The sequence below is a fragment of the Hemicordylus capensis genome, chromosome 2 (assembly GCF_027244095.1).
Source record: "Hemicordylus capensis ecotype Gifberg chromosome 2, rHemCap1.1.pri, whole genome shotgun sequence".
Taxonomy (NCBI): Eukaryota; Metazoa; Chordata; class Lepidosauria; order Squamata; family Cordylidae; genus Hemicordylus; species Hemicordylus capensis.
In genome coordinates this window covers 240864706-240892341 of record NC_069658.1, presented here as the reverse complement: position 1 = coordinate 240892341, position 27636 = coordinate 240864706, and the positions used below count along the sequence as shown (strand labels likewise).

The window sequence follows — 27636 nt, the reverse complement described above, 5'->3', positions numbered from 1 at the left end:
CGAGGGCAAGCCCTTGAACCGGGCCAGGTTGAGCCGGTTCACACATCCCTATTGTCTCCCCAAATTGTATGGTAATGCAAATGGCCTCCGTACATGTGTGGAGGAGTTAGAGGAGCTCCTCTCTGCCACCTCCGCAATTGCTCATAAGGTAGTGAGTAACTTTCTCTCCTTGTCGGATTCCCCTTTACAAGGATATACTCTGAACTGACCCAGAACCATAGCAAGTAGTTTCGAATTTGGTCCAAATTCGAACCAAACTGGTTCCATGCACACCTCATATTGCACTGAAAGTGTGACCTTGTATTTTTGTCCCATTGCCAAAATAAAATAAAATAAAATAATAATAATAATAATAATAATAAACAACCTACCTTTGGCTGTAATTTATAACAAACGTAATGCTACCATGTTTCCAGTGTAATGGGTTTATTAGGTTTCAGTGTATCTTGAGAGAAGAGCAAAAGGGTTTTCTATGGGGAAAAGGTGTCTAAGGACCCTCCACACCCATATATTCTGGGTGGTATCCAGAACAACACTGCACTTGTGTAAGGATGTTGCACTGACTAAATTTGCTAAGTCACGAGTTTGTTTTTCTGGTCTACTGTTGCACTTTCACAAGGTACAGAAATAGATGCCCACAACCTGGCTCACTACTGTTCCGCAATATTAACTCCAAGCATCTTCACAACTTTGCACAACTCTGTAACCCGTGTTGCATGTGCACAATGCGTTTATTGCACAAGCCCAATTCTAGTCTGCATATCAGCCTCTGAGATTTTGTATTTTAGGTATTAAGAGCTTGTCCATATAAATGAACACTGGCATAAGCTATGTACCATATATCAACAAGGTACAAATCTGTTGCAAGGACTGAACATTTTGTTTCTAAGGAGGGCAAATAAGACACAAACTCTTGGAATAGGGTGGGAGGGGATAATGGAAGTTCAAGTGGCCAGTTTGCGGCATCTCTGCCTTAACAAAATTCCTTCCTGCTTGTCTGATATTTCGGAAGCAACATGACAAAGTCAGAGCTGCTGTGTTTCTCACCCATTCCGTACTTTCTTCTGAAACCATAATGCCTTGGGCCTGTTTTAAGAAGATGTGCACGAACAGAAGGCTTTAGAGGGCAGGTGAGCAAAAGTGGTCAAAGAAACAATGTATGGAATGTTTGGAACTGTCTTTTTAAAAGAAAAAAGAAAAAGACTGACAGGTGGCGACAGTTGGGAAAACAGGAGTGTTGGTTAGAGAGGGACCAGTAGGGAAAGAAGAATGTGCTCAGTGTAACAGCTCCTGTAGAAGAATGAGCAAGTGGAGATGTATTGATCAGAGACTGTAGGGGACCACTGGTGATCTGCATTTGGAAAGTCTGGGTTTCAGCACCAAGTTTCACAATTGCAACAATTTACCCGTCCTAGACTATGGGTTCTCAACCTTGGGTCCAGAGATGTTGTTGGACTTCAACTCCCATAATGCCCAGCCAAAGGTCCTTGGGGCTGGGGGTTATGGAAATTGAAGTCCAATAACATCTGGGGACTTAAGGCTGAGAAACCCTGTCCTAGACCATTTAGCAATGGTCTAGGACATATCCTCTTAAGGAGGATATGTTAGAAGAAGGTCAGCACGCTCAGTATTGTGCTTCACAACTGAACAAAATAGCAACATTACAATGAAGTGTATGTGCCCCTTAACAGCCAGAGTTTTGGAACAAGTGCATCTTAAATGCCTGGGGGGGAGGATTTTCAGCAACCCCCGCTTGCCCTCGAAGCATCCCTGGAGCCTTTGGAATCAGGCGGTATATCAATAAAATAAACCTGCTGTGAAGTCTAAATGGCAGAAATTTAATCCACCAGCCACAATTCTGAACTGGGTACCAAATTCCCTGTCAATTCAAGTTTAAGCCGAGACCAATGAATGTCCAGTGATCCTCAACATAGTGGAGCATATAATGAAGAACACCCCATGCAATATAATTGGATATGCACTATAATCAGGGAGACAGGATGTCAGCCCCATAGCAGGGCTGACATGCATGTCACATGCTCAGCAGGGCCAGACATCTGCCTACTACCTAGTACCCCAGCAGTACCAACAGAGCACTATCATGCTAGTGTATTAATGGATGGGGGTATAGAGGAGAATTGCCAAGTTGGTGTTCAGGATCTTTAAAAACAAAATAAAAAGCCAAATACATGTGTGTTCAAGTCCACAAACAACAATTAAAAACATCCAACAAATGCATGGTTTAGAAAATGTGTATTTCAAAACAGTCCACTTTGTGTGGGCGGGGGGGGGGGGAGGCTGGGTGAGCATACCCAAGCAGAATTTGCACAGCTTGTTCAGCTTTCAACAAATACTTTACATAGGAAGCTGCATTATACAGAGTCAGACCACTGATCCATCTAGCTCAGTAATGTCTACACCAGGGCTTCTCAACCTTGGGTCCCCGGATGTTATTGGACTTCAACTCCCATAATCCCCAGGCCCAGTGGCCTTTGGTTGGGGATTATGGGAGTTGAAGTTCAATAACATCTGGGGACCCAACGTTGAGAATCCCTGGCAATGGCTCTCCAAAGTTTCAGGCAGGACTCTCTCCCAGCCCTACCTGAAGATGCCAGGGACCTTCTAGAGGCAGCCCCTCTTCCACTGAGCTATGACCCCATCCCCGAATGGGAATATTTTACAGTTCTCACACATGTAGTATCCTATTCACATGCAAACCAAGGCAGACCTTGCTTAGCAAAGGAGACAATTCAAGCTTGCTACCGCAAGGCCTGCTTCCTTCCTTCCTCCAGAAGCTCAAGCTTCAATCAATGGTTTCCTGTTCATGGGGCCTATAGGACTCTTTGCTCTTTTTTGATAGCAGACTGACACAGCAGCCCTTGAAGATGTTAAACAGGTGCTGGTGTGTTCATCAGGGCAAGATTCTCCCGTGCAGATTCTTTGATGTGGCATAGGGGACTGGGCTCCACCTGAAGCTCCTTCCACACGTCAGACATTTACTGGGCTTTACCCTTGAGTGGCTACTTTAAGGAGGAAGGGCTGTGTTGCAAGGGAAGCTCTTTCGGGACTCTGTGTATGGTTTTGCCATGGTGTGCAATCAGGCTTGTGCTCCACCTACAGCTCTTTCCACATTCCCCTGTGTGAATTCTTTGATGAGAAGCAAGGATTTGTTTCTGACTAAAGCTCTTTCCACACTCTGGACAGCTATATGGTTTCTCACCTGTGTGGACTCTTTGATGCATAAGAAGGTGTGTGTTCCAGCCAAAGCTCTTTCCACATGCCAAACACTTATATGGTTTCTCTCCTGTGTGGATTCTCTGGTGCCCGTTCAGGCTTGATTTAGCATTAAAGCACTTGTCACAGTCTGAGCATTTATAGGGTTTCTCCCCTGTGTGGATTCTTTGATGAGAATAGAGAGTTGTGCTCCGACTAAAGCTCTTTCCACAGTCCAGACATTTATAGGGTTTCTCCCCTGTGTGGATTCTTTGGTGAGAATAGAGAGTTGTGCTCCGACTGAAGCTTTTCCCACATTCCAGACATTTAAAGGGTTTCTCCCCTGTGTGGACTCTTCGATGTGAAATAAGGCTTCCGCTGTGGCTGAAGCTCTTTCCACAATCCAAGCATTTATATGGTTTCTCTGCTGTATGGCTTCTTTGACGGGAGGGAATGTGTTTATTCACACGGCAACCCTCTCCACCCGCCCAGTATGCAGTTCTCCGATTCTCTGGTTGGTTTCCCTCTTTCGCCTTTGATCCTTCTTGATTCTCAGAATTGTTTTCCATCTTTAAATGTTTAGATCTTTCCACATACACTCCACACAGATTCCCGCCATTCTCATCCTCCTGCCCAGCACTTCCTGGAATGTGAGAGAAGAAAATAAAAAGAATAGAAGTAACAAGAGTAGTAGAGCTGCAGATTAGGGAACAAATCAAATTTACTGCTATGGCACAGGGATGTGCATGGCTCCAAACCAGTCCGGTTTGGCACAGGGGTGGTGGTTTGTAGCTTTAAGGGCAGGGGGTAGTACTTACCCCACCCCCCCCCGCTGCTCTTCCCCCTCCGGCGCTGTGATTCAAATCCCTGCTGGTATGTTTTCCCAGACTGTATTGGGCAGCAGCAATATAGGAAGATGCTGAAAGGCATCATCCCATACTGCGTGGGAGGAGGCAGTGGTAAACTCCTCCTGTATTCTACCAAAGATAACCACAGGGCTCTGTGGTCCCATGAGTTGACACCTATTTGACAGCACAACTTTACCTTTTTAGTAGCACCTAACACACTTTTGAGCATCAAATGCTCTCCTTCAGAGACAATTGTATGCTCTAATATCTTTTGGGGGTTTAAGTCCCACATCAGCAAGAATATCCTCCCCGCTCTTTCTTTTCACAGCTAAAGTATCCCCACTTAATATCCTCTTCTGTTTAATTTGAGGCAGAATCCTATCAACCCCTTTCAACACTTTGCCATAGTAGGGATGTGCCCGAACTGGTTCGGAGGCCATGCTGGAGGCCTCCGAACCGGTCCGGATCCGAGCCGGTCTGGCGGCTCGGCACGGAGGGGGGTTGTAGCTTTAAGGGCGGGGGGGTAGTACTCCCCCCACCCGCCGCTCTTCCCCCTCCGGCGCTGTGGTTTTTGTAAAAGTTTCTGGGGCGGAAACGTTAAGTACGTTACACGCATGTGCCCGTTCCGGCACGCGTGCGCACCCGCCGCCACTGCACGCATGCTCCATATACGTCACACGTCGACGTGTGACGTATACGGAGCATGCGAGCGGCGGCAGCGCACATGCGCCGGAACGGGCACATGCGTGTAACGTACTTAAGCTCTGGCAGGCTAACGACGGGGGCAGGGGCGGCAGGGAGGAATGCTGCCACCCCAGAAACTTTTACAAAAACCACAGCGCCGGAGGGGGAAGAGCAGCAGGTGGGGGGGAGTACTACCCCCCCCCACCCTTAAAGCTACAACCCCCGTCCGTGCCAAGCCGCCAGACCGGCTCGGATACGGACCGGTTCGGAGGCCTCCAGAATGGCCGCCAAACCAGTTTGGGCACATCCCTACTATGGCAAAGTGTTGAAAGGGGGTGATAGGATTCTGCCTCAAATTAAACAGAAGAGGATATTAAGTGGGGATACTTTAGCTGTGAAAAGAAAGAGCAGGGAGGATATTCTTGCTGATGTGGGACTTAAACCCCCAAAAGATATTAGAGCATACAATTGTCTCTGAAGGAGAGCATTTGATGCTCAAAAGTGTGTTAGGTGCTACTAAAAAGGTAAAGTTGTGCTGTCAAATAGGTGTCAACTCATGGGACCACAGAGCCCTGTGGTTATCTTTGGTAGAATACAGGAGGAGTTTACCATTGCCTCCTCCCATGCAGTATGGGATGATGCCTTTCAGCATCTTCCTATATCGCTGCTGCCCAATACAGTCCGGCAAAACATACCAGCAGGGATTTGAATCAGCAACCTCCTGCTCCCTAGGCAAATTACTTCCCCGCTGTACCATTAGGTGGCTCATTAGACACTACGACACACCCTTGGGCATCCTAAACCCTACCCACCACGTATCAATATTTTAGGTGTCCTAGAAGGAAGGCTGGTCAGCTCAGCTGACCCATTTGTTAACTAGAGCTTCTTTCTACAGCCAGAATCCAGACTAGCAAATGCAAGCTGCCACAACACGCTAGAGTGCTCCATAAACAGCACAAGCAAAGGCCCCCAAATAAGTGCTGCATTTACCCTGGCTGATCTCCAGACTAATGATGCCCTAATGCAACAAAGAAAAATATGCTCACAAAAGAAGGTTGCATGGCTGAGCGGATGCTCAAGGTCGCACCATCTATTGTGCTGCAAAGGTAGCAAGTGGCTTTGCACCATTCTCTGCAACACACATGAATTGAGGGAGAATCATCACAGCAGGAGGCACGTCCTGCTGCATCACCACAATACCAGTCTGGTAGGGATGTCCACAAATCTTGCTCAAATCTAATTTGAATTCCAACCCACTGAATAGAGTGGAGATTCGCTCAACTCAATTCAAATCTGCCCACAGTCGAATCAAATCCAAATCGATTTGAGCAGATCTCCACTCTCTTAAATGGAACTCAAATCGACCCGAGCGAGATTCGTACACTTCGCTGCAGTCTGGAGTGCAAGCTCGAAGCTTAGTGGAACAAGATAGCACAACACGTTTGCACTAGTACAATGCAAGCCTAGATGTCAGCCACTGTGTGTGTGGTGGATGATCTTTTTGTGGGGAAAAGCACACAGGATTCCTTTCCCTATTCTTCAATTGTCAGGGTAGAGAAGCCAATAGTTTGTGGGCAGAAACTTCATCACAGTCCATCCCGCTATCTCAAGCTCACAGAGAGAAGATTTGGTCTTGTGGTAGCAAGCATGAGTTGTCCCCTTTGCTCAGCAGGGTTCATCCTAGTTTGCATTTCAATGGGAGACGTGTGAGCACTGCAAGATATTCCCCCTAGGGGATGGGGCTGCTCTGGGAAGAGCACCTGCATGCTTGCAGCTGCAGAAGGTTCCAAGTCCCCTCCCTGGCTTCTCCAAGACAGGGCTGAGGAAGTCTCCTGCCTGCCGCCTTGGAGAAGCTGCTGTGTAGACAATACTGAGCTAGATGGACCAATGGTCTGAATTGGTATAAAGGAGCTTCTTATGTTCCTATATAACATAGCTGAGGGAGAATCTAATGTGTGTACTTCATACACACCAATGTAAGCAGTGTTCACTATTACAGGGATTCCCAGATATTGTTGACTACAACATTCCCAGCTGCAATGGCCTTTGCCCGGGAATTACGGGAGTTCTAGTCAACAACATCTGGGAATCCCTGTTACAATACTGAATGGGTCTGCTGCTGTTAGCAGTTCTGGTTTCAGGGGTGTGTTGGTCTGTTTATAATCCTGTGAATCTGGAAGCATCTTTGAACAGTCTCTTTCCTCTCTACTCTCACATCCACATGCTTACTACTTTTAAATTTTGATTTTTAAAAGAGTTTTAAAATTGCTTTGTATTGTATTTTGTATTTTTTTTAAAGATCTGTTATGATTTAACGTGTTATGTGCTTTCATTTGAAGTCTTAATGCTGTGTTTTGAGCTGCCCAGAGAACAATTTGTTATGGAACTATTACTACTACTACAGTTCTGTAGCTTGCCCCCATGTTAATCCATTCTACCCAGATACAGAATGGGGAACATCTAGTTTGAGAGAAGTTGCAGTTGATCACAATTAAACATGAGCCAGAAGTGTGACAGAAAAGCAAGGAAGGGTAATACAGGTTTAGGCTGTCCCGCTGGTATGTTTCTCAGACTATGGGAAACACCTATATCGGGCAGCAGTGATATAGGAAGATGCTGAAAGGCATCATCTCATACTGTGCAGGAAGAGGCAATGGGTCAACCCCTCCTGTATTCTACCAAAGACAACACAGGGCTCTGTGGTCGCCAGGAATCAAAACCGACTCGACGACACACTTTACCTTTAATAGAACTAGACTTTCCAAGTCGTGAGACGTCATTGTTCCACTTTACACCACACTAAGCAGACTACATCTGGAGTACCATGTGCAGTTGTTGATGCTATACTTTAAGAAAGATGTAAACAAGTTGGAACAGTTCAGAGGAAGACAACAAAGATGGTCAGGGGTCTGGAAAACGCCCTGAGAGGAAAGACTGAAGGAACTGGGAACGTTTAGTCTGGAGAAGAGAAGGCCAAAAATCTTTTAGTGATCCACTGCTCCTTAACTCTGCTTTTAACTGAGATGCCTTTTTAGTGTGGCAATTTTATTATGTGTAGTTCTGTTTTGTAATTTTTTCTGCATTACTTTTGAAGGTGGTTTCCCTTTTCTTTTCTAGTTTTATTTACTGTTCTGTAAGCTGATTTGATTTTAACAGAAAAAAACAAATGAATCTAGGCAGACAGGAAGCTGCCTTCTACCAAGTCAGATCATTGGTCTATCTAGCTCAGGATTGTCTACACAGACCGGCAATGGCTCTTCAAGATTTCAGGAGTCTCTCTCAGCCCTATCTGGAGATGCCAGGGAGTGAACTTGGTGCAAGCAGATGCTCTTCCAGTGGGGAATACCTTACTGTGCTCATAGGAAGTCACCCATCCAAATACAAACCAATATGGACCCTGCTCAGCAAAGGTGACAATTCATGCTTGCTGCCACACGGCCAGCTCTCTTCTACATGAAAGATTTCCTTTGCATGTAACTTTGCATGGCTATTTCTTTGCTACTCCCATCCCAGATTTCTAGAGCGCCCCACCCTTTTCAGACTCAGAAGAGCCTTGAGCACTCCTCTGACGAAGGAGCACCCTGGTCTCCATGTTCAACAGTTCTCTCAAGTCACTCACATAGTATAAGTCTTGTTATCAGATACTTGGAGAGAGGAAGAGATTCCTGAAAAGCTACACATGAAGCAGAAGGAGCTGCTTTGTGTTAAAAAACCCCAACAAAAACAAGAGAAAAACCCCATACCACCCTGCAAACACAGGAAGGAAAGAAGGCTGGGTTAGAGCCTGTTTGGGGGGTTTTGCTATTAAAAATAGAAAGAGATTACAATACAGCATTTTAAGTCAAAGCAGTCACACAGAAGCTTCTATAAACAAAAACTGTGTGTGTTTCTTTCTGTATTATCTTGAAAGTTATTGTTGCACAAGTGGCTGCCTTATACTGAGTCAAGCCCTGGTCCATTAGCTTAGTATTGTCTGCACTGGCTGGCAGCAGTTCTCTGGGGTTTTATACAGGAATCTTGCTCAGTCCGACCTGGAGACTGGTGGATCCATTCTGCTGGTGTCAGAAGAAGCGAAAACCTCAAGTTCTTAGACTTCAGTGAGTGACCCCTGCTACCTGGGCAAAGAGGCCCCTTTCAAATGTGGTGCTATCCAACCTAGTCAAAGCATCCCTCCAGTGGTTGATCCTGGTATCTATCTTGTATTTCATTTTAGAATGTGAACCTTTGGGGACAGGAAACCATATTCTGCCTGTACCTTTTTCTATGTAAATCACTTTGGTAACTTTTGTTGTTCGTGTTAAAAAGTGGTTTATAAGTAATAGTAGTAGTAGAAGAAACAGGTTGCTTACCTATAATTAGTGATCCGGGAGTATTGTTCCTCTTTACCTGACCTTGCCAAACTAAGATCAGAGTCACTGTCACCAGCAAGGTGGGGAGGGGAGGTTTCGCTGATTAAATGTCAGGTAAGCGGGGAAGTAACTTGCCTCGGGAGCAAGAGGTTGCTGGTTCAGATCCCCACTGGTATGTTTCCCAGACTATGGGAAACACCTAAACTGGGCAGCAGCGATATGGGAAGATGCTGAAAGGCATCATCTCATACTGCGCGGGAGGAGGCAATGGTAAACCCCTCCTGTATTCTACCAAAGAAACCACAGGGCTCTGTGGGTGCCAGGAGTCAACACCGACTCAACGGTACAACTTTACTTTATTTACCTCAAGTAGGACTAGGTAGACTCTTTCTCCCATGTGAATATGGTCCCACCATATGGGAATTATTCTGAGCTAAAGCAACTACAGTTCAGAAGCATTTTTTTCCTTTACTTTTTTAACCATAGGGTAATGTAGTAGATAAGCATGGTTTAGTTAGCAGAATAGTAACCAAGTTTTAAGATGACCATTGTGTGGGATTTCTCATTTTTTTAAAAAGAGTTTTCTTAGCAAACTTAACTAGAATTTCAAGACAAACCTGCAAAAGTTACATTTTGCAGGCTCATGAGCTAAAACACAAATTTAAAAAAAAAATTTTTTTTTTAACGTTTATATCCCGTTCTTCCTCCAAGGAGCCCAGAGCAGTGTAGTAAATACTTGAGTTTCTCTTTCACAACAACCCTGTGAAGTAGGTTAGGCTGAGAGAGAAGTGACTGGCCCAGAGTCACCCAGCTAGTTTCATGGCTAAATGGGGATTTGAACTCGGGTCTCCCCGGTCCTAGTCCAGCACTCTAGCCACTACACCATGCTGGCTCAAACGTTTAGCTGATTTAGCTAGATCAAATCAGTTAAAAGTTTAGCTGATTTTCAGTACTTTAATTACTTCTAGTGCTTTCTTAGAGATTTTCTGAAATAGGCCCCAATTTATCTTTGTTAAAGAAAGTTTGTTTTTATAAAGCCTCAAGATCCCAAAGTATGATTTGTCTGCCATAGTGTCTATCAGGAATGTATCTCCTGGTGTGTCTCCATTGGGGTCTCTCTTAAAGGTTAAGAAAGAGAAGCATTGACACCACTCCTTTTCTCTCTGGAGAGAAAAGCTTCTGATCAGTTTTATACCAGAAACTTCTTGCTAGGACTTTCTATGAGCTACCTACTGTCCCCCAGGTAGTCTTTGGGAAGGACAATAGCCTAGACAAGGGCTTGGATCGCCAGATGTTGTTGGACTACAACTCCCATCATGCCTAGCCATAACGGCCAGGCCATTGTGGCTGGGGATGATGGGGCTTGTACTCCAACATCATCTGGTTCAGGACTCCAAGCCTAGACATCACCATTATTCTAAACTTGGAGACTAGTACTGGGGAAAACAAGAGCTGCAAACCAAAAATCTACAGAGTGGTGGGTGGCAGGTAGAGAAGAACCATATTTCTTGGGGGTGGAATCCCATGTTTCCACAGGCAACGTTCAGCAATGGATCTGTCCCACCTCACCAGAAGAGGCCCAATCTATCCCACTAACTTTCAGGATGTTCTTCACAGTTCTACGCCATTCTGCTGCCTTTGTTGCTTTCACAGTAACTTGGTTATTCTAGCATATGGAATCCTTACCTGGCAAGGCACCTTGGACCTGGCCTTCCTGTGTACGCCCGAGGAGCAGCTCCTGACAGGTTTCTGCTGGAGCCCCTTTTGCCTCAGGGGAATCCGCAACCCCCTCCAGGAATGTCCCCCATACCTGAAACACAGGAGTGAGGGTCCCACGCAGGGAACAGGGAGAGAAGTGAGAGAAGTCATGCAGGCAAAGTGAGAGATTCACACCCTCCTCCCCACACTCTACAAATCCATGGGGCAAGAATTCCCCCCACATCACGGGGAGTACCACACTGTGAGGCACCCTTTGCAGGTTAAACTCAGAGGTCAATGTCTTTTGTGGAACTTGGGGACCAGTCAGACTTTACTAGGAGATGGCCTAGAAGGAGAACGAAGCTGGGAACCAAAGGCATCCGGTGAGAGGAGAGGTCCTGTGTCCAGAGGGCAGGCTTCACTGTGGGTGGGCAATTTTGTTTTTTCATGCACTCATAAAAAAAATCTAATGCAGAGAAACAGGTTCTCATGATTCTAATTAGGTTAGGAGGCCCATCCTGTCCATACTCCCGTTTTCTAGGAGGGCAGGGAGAAGTGATCATGTGCCAAGGGGAAGCCAGGCCAGAGGCTTTCACCCTTCCGGTTAGCAGTACTCAGCTCTTTTAACATTTAGAGAGGAGAGCAGGTCTTGTGGTAGCAAGCATGACTTGCCCCCTTAGCTAAGCAGGGTCTGCCCTGGTTGCATATGAAAGGGAGACTAGAAGTGTGAGCACTGCAAGATATTCCCCTCAGTGGATGAAGCCGCTCTGGGAAGAGCAGAAGGGTTCAAGTTCCCTCCCTGGCTTCTCCAAGATAGGGCTGAGAGAGACTCCCTGCCTGCAACCTTGGAGAAACCGCTGCCAAACAATACTGAGCTAGATAGACCAATGGTCTGACTCAGTGTATGGCAGCAGCTGCCTATGTTCCTATCCAGACCTATCAACCAAGCCGCCTAGAGAAACAGTAACATTTTTCTCTCCCAGAACCAGTCTCAAAAATGCCATAGCAGAGATTTCTTAGCAGCCCATCTTGGATGTCGCTCTCACCTGCTGCTTTTCCTGCTCCGCCTGGCCCAAGAGGAACCCTTCCTCCACGGCCACCGCCTGGGACCTGGTCTCTGCCCCGCATTCTCGCACCCAGCTCTGCACCTCCGGGGGCAGGACGGTCAGGAACTGCTGCAGGGTCAAAAGATCCAGGATCTGCTCTTGAGGGAGCCTCTTCGGCTTCAACCACGTGGAGCTCAACCGGCTGCAGAAGGCCAGTGAGTTGGGACTGCGCGGAGATGCCCCAGTCCAGCCGCAAAAATGCCGGAATCCCTCCTGGCTTACACAAAGGAAGAGGCGGGATAGGAAGTGACTTCATTAAGTCACACACCCCCTCTCGCCTCGATGCCTCTCTAGCAATACAGACGATCCTTTTAACCCTTCGAGAGCCGCTCGCCAAAAACACTGAGGTCTCTTGCTTGGCGCATGACAATTGCAGGAGGACTGGTGCATTTACTACGTACCCCGCCCAGAAATCCAGGCATTAAAATTTACAGATACATCTCTCGCAGAGCCAGCACTTCTACTTTGCCTTGGGAAGCCAGGGAGTAGATGTAGCAAACTGGGAAATGGCGTGCCGGATTAAGAAAAAGTTAACTTTTAAGTTATGGTGTCATGTGTGTACCATCAGGCTACTACAAAGTATTTATTCAAAATATTTATACCCTGTTCCTCCAATACACTACTGCTCGGGGTGGCTCAGAACATTAATAACATTCTATTATATTATAATATCATAATAACAGAACAACATAAAGGGAAAGATTAATAAAATCAAACAAGTTAAAAGACCAAGCTTAAACCAAAGTGGAAGAGAATAGGGCTGTGCCTCCAGGAGCTCACAATTTTTTATGAAGATTGTTACTTCCCCCCACCCCCCGTGGCAGGGGTCTGACAACTCAACTGCATGTCATTAATTGATTGATTAAGTGCAGTCAAGTCGGTGTCCACTCTTAGCGACCACATAGATTCTCTCCAGGATGATCTGTCTTCAACTTGACCTTTTAGGTCTCTCAGTGGTGCATTCATTGCTGTCCTAATCGAGTCCATCCACCTCTGCATGTCATACAGGCATACAATAAACACACTTTTCACGCAAGCTCCCCCACGCCCCGCAAGCTGGGGGAAACAATAATAACAACAACAAATACCTATACACTGCTTCCAAAGCAGTTTATATAGGGAAATAATCAATAAGATGGCTCCTTGTCCCCAAAGGGCTCACAGTCTCAAAAGAAACATAGGACAGATGCCAGCAACAGTCACTGGAGGTACTATGCTGGGGGTGGATAGGGCCATTTACTCTCCCCCTGCTAAATAAAGAGAATCACCAGATTAAAAAGGTGCCTCTTTGCCCAATTAGCAGGTGAAGGCCTCCCATGTTGAACTTCTGTCTGTCAAGCAGCTCTTATAGGCATAGAAGTCCAGTCAGAAATGAAGGGGACTCCTCTACCTAGCAGGACTCTGGTTGGGGTCAATAAATGAAGATATTAAAGTTCAACCTATGCAGATTAGTTGCACTGCTGAGACACCCATTGTGCTTGAGCTTTGGGTTAGGGATGTGCAGAATGTGTTGACGGTGAAATGTTTTTACTCATTAAGGCTGTTTCATGTGTTTCAAGCTCAAAACAGTACACCTGGCCTTTAAATAAAGGACCTGTTTTAAGTTCAGAGCAGAACAAGCCCATTTTGACTGAAACGTTTTGACCTTTTGAGCTCCATTTTAGAAGGCAGTTTTTCCCTTGCTGGTTGGTTTTCTGGCAGGGGGACTCACTTAAGGTTGAGGAGGGCCACCACTGGCCACCACACCCTACAATGAAGAACACTGATGCAGACATTTCAAAAGTTATAATCATGGATGGCCTCATTAATATTCTCTTTTCCCCAAAAGGTATTATTACTCCCCCCAAAAAGTCAACGTATCCATTTGTGCTCACTCACATGATGAGCCGGGTCTCACGATCAGTGAGACCCGATTTGGGAAGCTCAGCAAGGAGAGCGAGCTAAGCCCGCTCTCCCTGCAGACGATCAGGGCGGGAGCCTTGGGCGGCCGGATTGGCCGCCCACACGATTGCCGGCTCCATGACAGAGCTGGCTGGGGAGATTGGGGGCTGTGCGGCCCCCAGAAGCACCAGTATGCCCTGCGCGAACGGTCAGGGCATACCGGGGAGACCCCCAAGCCGGGAGGTGGCTTTTCAGCCGCCCACTGGGGGGGTCTACTCGTGAGTAACTGCAGTGCGGTTTAAGGGGCGGGCTACTTGAGCGGGTTACCCATCCCCACAATGGGTTACCCGCTCAAGAACCACCAGGCTCGCAGCTGAGCCCGGTGGTTCTCGCGGTTGTAGAAAATCGCTAGCCCGATTTTCTACAATCGTGTGAATCACCCCATTATATCAGTGTAAAACAGCCAGTCATTTACCACATTGCAAGTACACTACTACGATTATTACTATTACATACTTGCAACGCGGTAATGGATTGGTTGTTTCAACAAAGAAAGTTCTCAAAGCAGTATCAATTATATCGTAATTGTTCAGATCCAAGAAGCTGCACACATCTCTAGAAAAGGCAGGCTGGCCAGCAGCAGTCAGAGGGATGAGTGGTTCAGAGAGATCGTTTGGTGAGATCACGTAGGGAATCGCCTTTTGGTGGCAGTGGAGAGTCCTCCTGCTAGAGATTCAGCAGGCCTTCTCTTTGGCCTCCTGCTGCTTGAGCAAGACCTACTTCTAGGGAAGGCGTTGTCTGCTGAGGTTTTTAGGAGGCTAGGAGACTGAGAGGCTGTTCTCATGAGCACGCAAGACCAGGCTAGGGCAGCTAAACCTGGGCTTGGCTGCCTATAAGGACCACCAGGAGCTGCCTGGCTCCTGGTGGCAAATCTGCCTAGGGAGCCCGCCAGTTAGCTGAGGTTATGGGCACAAGGGCACCTTTAACCCGAGCTAGCTGCTAGTGTGTAAACACTGGCTGCTCTCAGCCGGTGCTGACCGAGGTGTGGGCTCCTGGCCATCGCCAGGGGGATCCCCACAATGCACCACACACTTGTGCGGTACATTGTGGGGTTTCCAGACGAAACCCCAAGACAATGCATCCTGGTCCCCAGAGCTCTGTGCTGTCTGGGCAGCAGCAGCTTGTCTGAGTGCATGATCCGTGCACCCAGCATCTCTTCTCGATCATCTGCAGGGAAGGGAAGCTAAGCTGCTGCAGCTTTCCCAGCCGCTTGCCCTCAAACCCACTCACAGGATCGTGAGAAAGGGCTCTATGGGGCTACTCTCATGATCAGCAAAAATCGGGCTAGCCTCCGCTAGCCCGGTTTTTGCTGATTGTGAGAACCACCAGGCTTGGCTGTGAGCCCGGTGGTTCTAGAGCGGGTAACCCGCTCAAGTACCCCTCCCCTTAGCCCGGGTTTACAGATCGAGCGCTCCGCAAACCAGGGCTATCTGATCACGAGTAGCCGCAGCATGGCTCCTTGCGAGTAGACCCCCAGAGGGGAGGTGGAAAGCCACCTCCAGGGGTCTCCAGGGGTCTCCCCAGCATGCCCTGCACGCTTGCCGCACGGCCCCTAAGCTCCCCAGTCCCTGCCGGTTCCGTCACGGAGCTGGCAATTGTGTGGGCGGCCGATCCGGCCACCCAGGACTCCCTCCCCGCTCATGTGCGGGGAAAGCGGGCTTAGCCCACTCTCCCCGCGGACTGAGAAAACCCGGGTCTCACTGATCGTGAGACCCGGTCCTATGTGGTTTAATTTAATTTGTTGATTGACCACTGCTATCCTCCTCCTTCAGTTTGTTATTATGGTATGTTTTTATTGTTTTGATTAAGCCATGATTGTATTTTTAGAAAATGATTTTTATTAATTGTACACTGCTTTGGATACTAATGTCAAAAACAGCACAGAAACTGAACAATTAAAAAAAAAAACATGTTTTCTCAGATAGAAAGATCGTGGCATAAGCTTACACTAGCCAGTGGCATGTAATTGGTTTTCTTGCATTAGTAGATTCCTAGGACAGGTAAGAGAATCTGTAAATTTCCTTCTTCTGTGCTGCTGCTGCTGCTGCTGCTGCTACTACTACTATATTTCTATATTTAGAAAATCTATATCCCCCCTTGCACCATGAACAGCTTCAAGGTGCCTTATAAAGGTCAATCAAAAAACATATTTTCAACTGGCAGCCAGGTTGGTCTCTGGGTCATCTTGGAAAGACCACATTACTCCTCTGCTATTGGAGCTTCACTGGCTGCCAATTGGTTTCCAGGCAAAATACAAAGTGCTAGTTATAATTTATAAAGCCCTAAACGGCTTAGGCCCTGGGTATTGAAGAGAGCGTCTTCTTCACTATGAGCCACATAGTCTCCAATTACCGCCAACTCGTCTGGTGGCTACATAGAGATGGGCCTTCTCAGTTGCTGCCCAGAGATTGTGGAATGTGCTCCCTGCTGAGATACGATCCTCCCCATCTCCGACAATTTAAAAAATATATATCTGAAAACCCTTCTTTTCACCCAAGCTTTCCCAGCTTTTAAAAATTCTCTGTTTTAATTTCATGGCTGATTTTAAATAGTTGCATTGTTTTAACTTTTTATATGTGTTTTAATTGTTTTATGTTAACCGTCCAGAGACTAAAGTTTGGGCGGTATAGAAGTTTAATAAATAAATAAATAAATAAAATACAATTAAAATATCATTTCAAATGATAGACTACAGAACTTTAGCCACAATGGTGGCTATACATAAGGAACTGAAAGCACAAAAAAAAATTTTTTTCTCCTTTCTATGGAATATTCTTTAATTTTGTTGTCTATACAATAAATATTTTTGAAAGAAATACAAAAATAAATCACCAACAATAACAGCAATTGAACCAGCAGCTAAAACCATTAAAAGGATCTCAAAACACCTCAAAAGCACAAGAGAAGAGGATAGATATTTCTTGGGAACTGGTATGTAACAGAGATGGCCCCAGGTGAACATGTTGTTGGAGAGAGTTCAATACTTCAAATACCTCTGCTCTCTCTGATTGCCACTGTAGAAGCACCTGGAGATGGGCCTTGGAAATAAATCTTAATGGGCAGGCAGGTGCATGTATAGAATGGTGGCCCTTAAAATTAGGGGTGTGTATGGAAACGGCTGGCCTGGTTCGGTTTGAGTGCAAACTGCACTCGAACCTGACCAGACCAGTTCGGTCCGGCCCCGCTTCGAACCCCCCGGTCCAGTCCAGTCCAGTCCAGTCCAGGGGAGGTTCGCGCGAATATATATATATATATATATATATATATATATATATATATATATATAAATCTCTAGCCCCTTCGGGGGGCTTCCTAAAGGCCGTGGGGTGTTCTGCAAAGGTCCCCCCTCCCCCTGCCAGCTTCGGTAATCACCGCCGCGGCCCGTTTGGCTGCACTTTCTGGCCCATTCAGGCCTCCGTTTACCACCACACCGGTATACAGAGGCCCGAACAGGCCGCGGCAGTGATTACCCAGGCCGGCGGAGGGAGGGGGAACCTTCATAGACACCCCCTGGTGGCTTTTAGGAAGCCCCCTGAAGGGGCTAGAGGTTAAAAAAAAACCATTTTTAATTATTTTTTTAAAAATTGTGAACCCCCCGAACTGTTGGGAGGGGTTCGGTCCGAGGTCAGTCCAAACTAGGAGGGGGGGTGTTCGAACTGGGGGAACCGAACCAGTTTGACCTCAGACATGTTCAGGGTCAAGCCTGTTCGCACCTCCCTACTTAAGATACCCTAGGCACAGGCTGTTTTCTTTAGAGCGAGATTTCAAAAACCCAGCAGTTTTACTAGAGCCCAAAACCAAACTAGGAGTTAGGAAAGAAAGACCTTTTATCAGCGGAGCGAAATGTTAATGGTGTTCAGGGCCAGATAATCTGGTTGCCACATTTTGCAGTAGTTCAAGTGTGGCACAACCACAGCCAGACTACCCAAGAAAAGGCCCAGCTATGAAATGTAGAGGAGTCCAGTCCTTCCTTTGCACCTGGTCATAGTAGCCATTGCTCCAGACTTAATTTTTTTTTTAATATATCAAATTATTTCTATTAAAAAAAACAACACCTCTATTATTGGAACATGAACAAGAAATTAAAAAAACAACTCCCTCTCAATCCCTGTTGCTCATTCTTTGAAGGCTGAACTTTCCATAACACATTCATTTAAAACACTGGCTAGAAGAGCTCTGTCACTGTAGCTATTCACAAGCATGTGCAAAACTGGGTGAAGGGAGCCCAGCCCGGTTTTGCATGCGCATGTGAACCACCAGGATCGGGCCTGATCTCAGCGGCCCCATGGCGGCAAACCCGCCTATGGAGCCCCCCTTCAAAATGGGGTTAGGGGAGTGAGCGCTCTCCTAACCCCATTTTATAGACCATGTGTCACGGGTGGATTCCCCACGGCTGGATGGGGATGGGAGAGGAAGGGGGATCCCTAAAATGCACCGCGCACTCGTGAAGTGCATTATCGGAGCTCAGGGGTGCACATCCCAGCACCCTGACTCTTGGAGCTATTGGCAGCAGTTGGTGTTCGTCTGGGCGGGTGATCCACCCATGGGTGATCCACCCGCCCAGGGACGGCACAACAATAGTCTGTGGGGAGGTATGTGCTTTCAGGCTTCCTCCCCACAAACCAGGTAGCCCTTTCTCACCGTTCGTGAGAAAGAGCTCACTGTCTCTTTTACCTGGTCATGTTAGCAACTGCTCCAGGCTCCTTTTCTTTAATTATCATGGTAATACTTCAATATTTATGAACCCTTGCTTTATCTGAAAAGCTCTTGGCACAGCCTGAGCACTTCTATGGTTTCTTCCCTGTGTGAAGGCGTTGATGCGAAGTAAGGTGTTGCCTTTGCCGGAAACTCTTTCCACACACCAAGCATTTATATGGTTTCTCCCCTGTGTGGGTTCTCTGGTGTGAACTTAAGGTTGTGCTGATACGGAAGCTCTTTCCGCACTCCATGCATTTATAGGGCTTCTCCCCGGTGTGGATTCTCTGATGCCCGGTGAGGCTTTTGCTGCTGCCAAAGCTCTTCCCACACTCCAAGCAAGTATATGGTCTTTCCCCTGTGTGGACTTTTTGATGTTTTTTAAAGCTTGATTGATCTGAAAAGCTCTTGACACAGTTTGAGCACTTATACGGCTTTTCCCCTGTGTGAATTCGTAGATGCGTGTTAAGGTTTTGCCTCCGACTGAAGCTCTTTTCACATTCCAAGCATTTATATGGCTTTCCCCCTGTGCAGATTCTCTGATGCAAAGTTAACCTTTTGCTAACACGGAAGCCCTTTCCACACTCGGTGCATTTATAGTGTTTTTCTTCTGTGTGAATATTATGATGGGCAGTGAGGCTTTTGCTGCTGACAAAGCTCTTTCCACACTCCAGGCATTTATACGGTTTCTCCCCTGTATGGACTCTTCGGTGTTGATTGAAGCTTGATTTATCCGAAAACCTCTTGGCACAGTCTGAGCATCTGTATGGTTTCTCTCCCGTGTGAATTCGCTGATGTGAAATAAGTACCTGCTTCCAACGGAAACTCTTTTCACATTCTAAGCATTTATATGGTTTCTCATCTGTGTGGATTCTCCGATGTGAATTTAGATTGGCGCTGGTAAGAAAGCTCTTTCCACACTCCAGGCATTTATATGGTTTCTCCCCTGTGTGGATTCTCTGATGCACAGTGAGGCTTGTGTTGCTGACAAAGCACTTTCCACACTCCAAACATTTATATGGTCTTTCCCCTATGTGGACTTTTTGATGTCTATTAAAGCTTGATGTATTTGAAAAGCATTTGGCACAGTCTGAACACTTATACGGCTTCTCCCCTGCATGAATTCGAAAATGTGTTGTAAGCTCTTGCCTCCGACAGAAGCTCTTTCCACATACCAAGCATCTATATGGTTGCTTCCCTGAGCGGATTTTCTGATGCAGACTTGCCCTCTTTCCACATTCCATACATCTGCACCGTTTCTTTCTTGTGCAGATGTTATGATATGCAATGAGGCTTTTCGTGCTGACAAACGTCTGTCCACACTCCAAGCTTTTATATGGCCTTTGCCCTGTGTGAACTCTTTGGTGTTTATTAAAGCTTGATTTATCTGAAAATGTCTTGGCACAGTCTGAGCACTTATATGGTTTCTCCCCCGTGTGAATTCGCTGATGTGAAATAAGTACTTGCTTCCAACTGAAGCCCTTTCCACACTCCAAGCATCGATATGGTTTCTCCCCTGTGTGGATTTGCTGATGTGAAACAAGCTGTTGCTTCCAAGTGAAGCTCTTCCCACACTCCAGGCATTGAAATGGTTTCTCCCCTGAGTGGATTCTCTGGTGAACAGTGAGGCTTCTCCTACAGCCAAAGTTCTTTCCACACTCCAAGCATTGATATGTTCTCATCCCCGCATCACCTTTTGGAAAAAAGAAAGAACACTGTAAGAGCCCAAGAGGAAAATTGAGCAGAAAATCAAGGACTAACTTAACTCTGTTGTAAATTACAGACTACAAAGAGTTAGAGGGATACACATCCTGTCACATTTTAAATAGCATTCTCTCATTAAAAGCTAGGTGTCGACAAGCAGGGGCATAGCCACCACTGGACAAAGTGGGGGACAAATGTCCTTGGACTGCCTCTCTTGGGGTACCACCTTGTCCTCCTTCTGCACCTAGATGGTGAATGAAGTGCTCGCCAGCTGGGAGTTCAAGGCACGGTCCCTCTCCCTCCCCAACTGGTGCTTTGTTCAAGCGTGGGCTGGGTGCTTCCTTTCTCTGCCTCACTCCAAGCACCGATCATCAACTGGGAAGGAGGGGCCATGCAGCCCTTCTTCCTGGTGACCTTACCTCAGTTCTGGTCACCACATCCAAAAAAGGACATGATAGAACTGGAGAAAGTGCAGAAGAGGGCAACCAAGATGACCAGGGGCCTAGAGCACCTCCCTTATGAGGCAAGGCTACAATACCTGGGGCTTTTTAGTTTAGAAAAAAAGATGACTGAGGGGAGACATGATAGAGGTCTATAAAATCATGCATGGGGTGCAAAAAGTTGACAGAGAGAAATTTTTCTCCCTCTTACATAACACTAGAACCAGGGGTCATCCCATGAAACTGATTGCCAAGAAATTCAGAACCAATAAAAGGAAGTACTTTTTCACTTAATGCATAATTAACCTGTGGAATTCTCTGCCACAAGATGTGATGGCAGCCAACAGCCTGGATGACTTTAAGAAGGGTTTAGATAAATTCATGGAGAACAGGTCTATCAACTGCTACTAGTCGGAGGGCTATAGGCCACCTCCAGCCTCCGTGGCGAGATGCTTCTCGATACCAGTTGCAGGGGAGTAAGCAGGAGAGAGGGCAGGCCCTCAGCTCTTGCCTGTGAGCTTCTCAGAGACATCTGGTGGGCCACTGTGTGAAAAGGGATGCTGGACCAGATAAGCAATAAGATCCAGCAGGGCTGTTCTTTTGTTCCTGATATGGGCCATGCCCCCTGCATCTGACAGGGAGTATGACTCATGCATGTGCGCTAGTGCATGCGCGGCAGCAACTGCAGAAGGGGCTGCTGGTGGAAGCTTGTCCCCCAGCCACCACCGAGCTCCCTACACCTCTGCTAACAAAGGACAACAGCTTCTGTCCTCAGCATCAGTCAACCAAAGGAAAGAGGGAACCTTACCCAGAGAGGCCACGTTCTCATAATTCTCGAGCATGACGTTCCTGTGTAGGGCTCTTTGGCCTCCATCCAGCTGGGCCCATTCCTCCTCGGAGAAATGCACCGCTACCTCCTCAAAGGACACCTGACCCCAATAGAAGAAGAAAACTTGTTTTCCTTGCAGACTAGTGGAATGGTCATTCCCCCTCTAGCCACCAAAGGGTAGGGTAAGAGCTGGTGGCTGGGAGTTTTCTGACAGGGCTCTAACCTTCATGTATGGCCTGTATGCAGCATTCTTAGGGGAAATCTTTGATGGAGGCCAAAGGAAAGGTGTGCAGGGACAGTCCGTGACTGTTCTCCTCATAGGAACACAGATGCCACCCAGGGCATAATTTTAGCCCCAGTGTGTTAATAAAAAGATCTGACCTGTAAGGATCCATCTGAGGTAACCTGGGTCAAGAAGAGACAATGCTAGTTTAGAAGCTAGTGGGAAGACACTGAGGAGCTTCACGCGATCGGTGTGAAGCGCCTCAGCCCGCTCTCCCGGCAGACGAGCAGCCGCTCGCAGCTTGGTGGCCAGATCAGCCACCCACACGACTGCGAGCTCCGTTATGGAGCCGGCAGGGGCAGCGGAGAGTGGGGGCCACACAGCCACTGGAAGTCCCAGGATGCCCCGCGCGAGTGCGCATTATTATTCAATACAAAATTTATTTTATGAATTTACATGAAGATGGATAGGTTGCTAAGTGAGAAGATAGCCAATGAGAATGCCAGGAAAGGCGGGGCGATCTGGTTGGGACAGAAAAGCAATGAGTTACGAAGAAAAGGGAACTTTGCGGGGGGGTGTTTGTCCAGATTTGGTTATTTGTTCTGCTTTCCTCATCCTTTTTAATTTGCACCCTAAGGAAGGAAGAAAAGAAGAAAGGATGGGAGGCCTTTCTTTATGTAGTGATGCCTTCCCTAGTTTTGTCCTAATTTTTTCCTTTTATGCGAAATTTGTTTTATTTCCCCCGATTTCTACCTTTTGGCCTTATGTTTATTTCATTATTTCTCTACATGTTTAATACTTCCTTCTCTTTTGGTCTCAGCCTAAAGTATCAGAGCCTGACATGTGATTTCCTTGCTCCTACTTCTTTCCTATTCCCTATTCTTTGGGGGTCTTGGAGAAGTTCCATTTTAACTGGAGGGTTTGCTTTTATATCAGCTTCAGAAGTTCTTTCTATCTTTTTGTAAAGCCCCAAGCTTGTAAATTGTTCTCAGAGGATAAATGGAGTGTTCCTAACTTCGGGAGATTCTTGAGTGTCTTTGCCATGTGAAGACTGGTAGATAGCAAAGTTAATTTTAATTTGATAGTTAAGTCGTTAAGGGGTTACTAGTTATGGCCTATAGATAACTGGATGGCTGTGGGCATTTCTTTGTACTGTGAATGGCTCTTTGGTCTAGTCCACTGTGCCTTACCTTCATCTAACCAGCTTAAATGCCTTTAGACTGTGCTTCTTCCCTTTAATAACTTTTGATGCCAGAAATGTTACAGCTTCCAAGTAATGCCGCAGGAGTTAAATTATTTGTTTAATAGGAAGAGAAGCTTGTCCTCTGCCTTTAAGAAGACTTCCCACCCAATGCACTGTGAATTCATTGCTCATGGTTTTTGTTTTAATACGTTTTTATCTCTTGGTTTAATTCTTGTGTGGATTGTCTCGTGTCAACAATAAACTGCTTTAATTTGTTCCAATAAAACCATTGCTCCAATGTTCTGTGAACTGGTGTGTGTGTTTGGCTACACATTGCCCCAGCAGTTCCGCCAACTGGGGCAAATTAAAAGACCAGATTTTCAATAGGAAACTGCTCTTCATCTTTGGTCCACCAAATTCAGTGCTGTCTACACTGACAGGCAGCATCCCCTGCTAACTGGGTAAAGAGGTACCTTTTAAAGTGGTGATTCTCTTTATTAGCAGGGGGAGAGAAACTGGCCCGATCTACCCCCAGCACAGGACCTCCAGTGACTGTTGGTGGTGTCTGTCTTATGTTTCTTTTTAGACTGTGAGCCCTCTGGGGACAGGGATCCATCTTATTTATTTATTATTTCTCTGTGTAAACCACCCTGAGCCATTTTTGGAAGGGCAGTATAGAAATCAAATAAATGAAATGAATGAAATGAATCTGCCCCCTGCTAACTGAGCAAAGAGACACAATTTCAAGTGGTGATTCTCTTATATTCAGCAAGGGGAGAGTAACTGGCTCTATCTAACACCAGCAGAGCATCCCTCCTCCAGTGGCTGTGGCTGGTGTCTACCTTCTGTTTCTTTTTAGATTGAGAGCCCTTTGGAGACAGGGAGCCATCTTAGATATTTATTTGTTATTTTTCTATGTAAACGGCTTTGAGAACTTTGGTTTATATTCATAGTCCTCGTCACTTTCCAGGGTTTCAGGAAGGGATCTTTCCAAGCCCCAACCACAGGTTCCAGGGACTGAACCTGAGACCTTCTACATGCAAAACTGGTGCTCTGCCACTAAGCTAAGATCCCATCCCCATCTGCCCCCTACCTGATCAGTCTGCACAGCAAATGTTTCCAGTCCAGCAGAAAGAAGAGGGACATCAGCTGCAAGGGACACAAAGTTGGTGGGAAGATATTTTATCCTTCAAGCGCAATTTGTATGTCAGAGACAATCAATATTTCAGTTCCTTGTATGAACAAAACAAATCTACCAATCTTGATTCTTTGGTATCCTTCAAAGTGCTAATTTGGACTGCAAAGCTCTCCACTGTTTGACATTAACGTATTTTGAAACTTTGCGGGATGCTAGAGTAAACCTCTCACCTTAAGTGGTGCAGACTAACCCCTTCTGAGCAAAGAGGCACCTTTAAAAAGTGGTTATTCTCTTTATTTATCAGGGGGAGAGCAACTGGCCCTCTCCAACCCCAGCACAGCATCCCTCCAGTGGCCATTGTTGGTGGCTTTCTTATGTTTCTTTTTTGGACTGTGAGCCCTCTGGGGAGAGGCAGCCATTTAATTAATTAATTAATTAATTTCTCTATGTAAACTGCTTTGGGAACTTTGGTTGAAAAGCAGTATATAAATTCTCGTCGTATTCGTAACAAGCAGAAAGTTGCCGGTTCAAATCCCCGCTGGTATGTTCCCAGACTATGTCACCTATATTGGGCAGCAGGGATATAGGAAGATGCTGAAAGGCATAATCTCATACTGTGAGGGAGGAGGCAATGGTAAACCCCTCCTGTATTCTATCAAAAGAAAACCACAGGGCTCTCTGGGCGTCAGGAGTCGAAATCGACTTGACGGCACACTTGACCTTTAGAGTAAACCTAACTTCCCTGCTACCAGTGAATTTAAAAGCAGTCCATGGATTTCAGGCTTCTTTGAGAGAGGAAGGAACCAAGAGGAAATATGTTCATCCTTACCCAGCGAAGTGGCACTTCTATCACCCTCGTGTGTGGTCCCCCAGAACAGAGGCCTCTTCCTGGTGTCTAACAGATCCTCCTCTGCCTTACAGAAATCAGTGGTCACTTCTGTGAATGCCCACTAAAACAATAATGAGAATCCCCGTGAGGGAGAGGGAGAGGAATTAGACAAGGATTGGAAGAAGCAAAGGCAAGTGAAATTTGGAGGACGTACCCTTCTTGTGTAATTTTTTTAACAGTTGAGCAACTGGTGGAGATTCCTAGAAAACCCTCCCTCACCTTTTCAGCCCTTTGGAACAACCAGAATGAACCGCTTTCTCACCTGCTGCTGTTGCTGCTGCTTCTCCTCTTCCTGGCTCAAGAGGAAACCTTCGGCCAGGGCCACCGCCTGGGAACTGGTCTCCGCTCCACATTCTCTGACCCACCTTTCCATCTCCGGGGGCAGGATGGCCAGAAACTGCTCCAGGATCACCAAGTCCAGCATCTGCTTCTTGGTGTGCTGTTCTGGCTTTAGCCATCCACAGCAAAGCTCATGGAGTTGGCTGCAGACCTCTCGAGGCCCCTCAGCCACCTTGTACTCCAACTGCCTGAAGCACAGGCACTGTGGCTCTGAGCTGATGGGTTCCTCAGCCAGGACTTTCTGCACAGTCCTTTCCCAGAATTCCCCTCTGCTCCCTGCCCAGATGGCATCAGGGCCTTTTCCTGCTTCTGGGCCAGCTAATTGCTGCCCCTCCATCTGTGTTTCAAGGCAGCCCCTAAGAAAGCCAAAGAATCACTTTTCTGTTCTTCAAGGCAAGGATGGCGGAGACTGATCGTGCTCTTCCCAGAAAGCAAACTCCTAAGGCAATAAAACACTTTGCAGGCGACGCTGGGTGATTCCAAGTGACTGGATCTTCTTTCTGTAGGAAAAACAGGCAAAGGTCAGGACTCAGCAGAAAGCTGGGGACGGAGAACCTGAAGGCTACATCCCAAAAGCTGTCCGCTGGTTGATGTTCAGATGCAGCCTTCTTGCCACTGGCCTGTCTCTAACAACACCTCCATCATTTGTTCCCCTAGTTTGCGACTGCTGAGGCGACTGTTCCTCTGCTGTTAGCTCAGCCAGGGATTCCTTAATTTCGTGTCCCTTTTCCTCCATGGGCTTTCTCTTCCTTTTTCTTGTGTGTCTCTGTTTAGATTGCACTTTTGAAGGCAAGGTCTCATCTTTCGTTGTACATTTGTACAGCCCCATTTTTTCCCGGTGCTTCAGAAATAATAAATGGCTTTCGTAATTCTTCTCCAAGGGGGCTGGGGACAGGCTGGGGCACTGCTCCGACACAGACTCTCGGGTCAGACATAATGTGGAACTGTGGGTCCAATGGACCTGCAGATCCGCACTCCCAGTGAGACTGCAGAGAGGCAGGGGAGCTGGCTCTGTGGGCTTCCTTCTTGACAGAAGGACAGCCTGCACAGCCAATTGGGCCGGAAGGAGGGAGGAGCTTCCTCCCTCAAGCCTGATAAGGCTGGTACCGCAAAACTGGAGTTAAGGGCAGAGAAACTCCATTCTGACCAAAGTTTCAGAGTGCAGTTTGGCGAGGGAAAACACAGGTCCCATTTCGCCCTTAACAATTTGGATGTGCAGCTTTGGAAACTGATGGTGAAGGGACCTCTGGTTTCCTTGTATGTCTGAATTTGGAGTGGGTCTTGGTCTTTCTCTCAAGCGGCAGCATCTTGCCCTCAGAGTAGCTCCTCTCGCCCTCCCTCACCAGCTCAGCGGATAACTGCAGATTCAAGATGTTGTTTAGGAACTTGGTAGAAGGAAGGAGAGATGGAAACATCAGAAGGAAGGGACAGTCTGCTTCCACTCTCTCTGCCATCCTTTAAGCCCTCCAGGGCTACTTTCCCATCATTCCTTCCCCAAAGCTCTGTCAGACCCCCATCCTTTGGGTACCCTGCTTGCTCACACATATGTATGCTACACACGTGAGTAGCTATGCTTTTGGTTCAACCCAGGAGATCTGCTCAAACCCGAATTTGCAAGTGTGAATGACAGACTATCCACAGTCTAGACCAGGGCTGCTCAGCTTCAGCCCTCCAGCTATTTTGGACTACAGCTCCCAGAATTCCCAACCTTGATTCAGAGGCAAGGCTTTTGAAAATCAGAGATGAAATGCATTTGTAAAATGCAGAGGCACAATGTCAAATCTGGTAGTTGGCAACCTGGTACAATCAGGGTTGTGCAGGAAGTTAAGGCAGCTCCCAGGATGGACTGAGGGGAAGTGAAGGCTTTAATAGCCTAGCAATCTCCAGGGGTTAGAAAACAAACAAATGGATCCTAGAACCAATAAATCCAGAATTTTCACTCGAGGCACAAATGACCAGGCTCAAACTATCATACTATGGACACATTATGAGAAAACCCAGCTCCCTTGAGAAGTCCATAATGCTGGGGAAAGTTGAAGGAAAGAGAAGAAGAGGACGACCAGCAGCAAGGTGGATGGACTCAGTTATGACAGCAATGAATGCACCACTGAGAGACCTTAAAGGCCAAGTTGAAGACAGATCATCCTGGAGAGAATCTATCTATGTGGTCACTAGAAGTTGACACCGATTTGATGGCACTTAATCAATCAATCAAAGTAAGCATAGGCCTAGATAACCAATCTAATCATAGAATTTTAGGGCTAGAAGAAACCTGGGAGGTCTTCTAGTCAAAGACAAAGGAGAGGTTCCAGGTTGCAGGACAGGAGAAGCTGTGGTAGTTGCTATTCAGAAGGAGC

The 27636-nt window shown here is 46.7% G+C and overlaps 1 pseudogene; it reads right to left on the bottom strand.

Moving 5' to 3' along the window:
* Positions 1 to 2248: 2248 nt before the first annotated feature.
* LOC128347588 (zinc finger protein 665-like) overlaps positions 2249 to 27636 on the bottom strand; it is a 30023-nt pseudogene continuing 4635 nt past the window's right edge.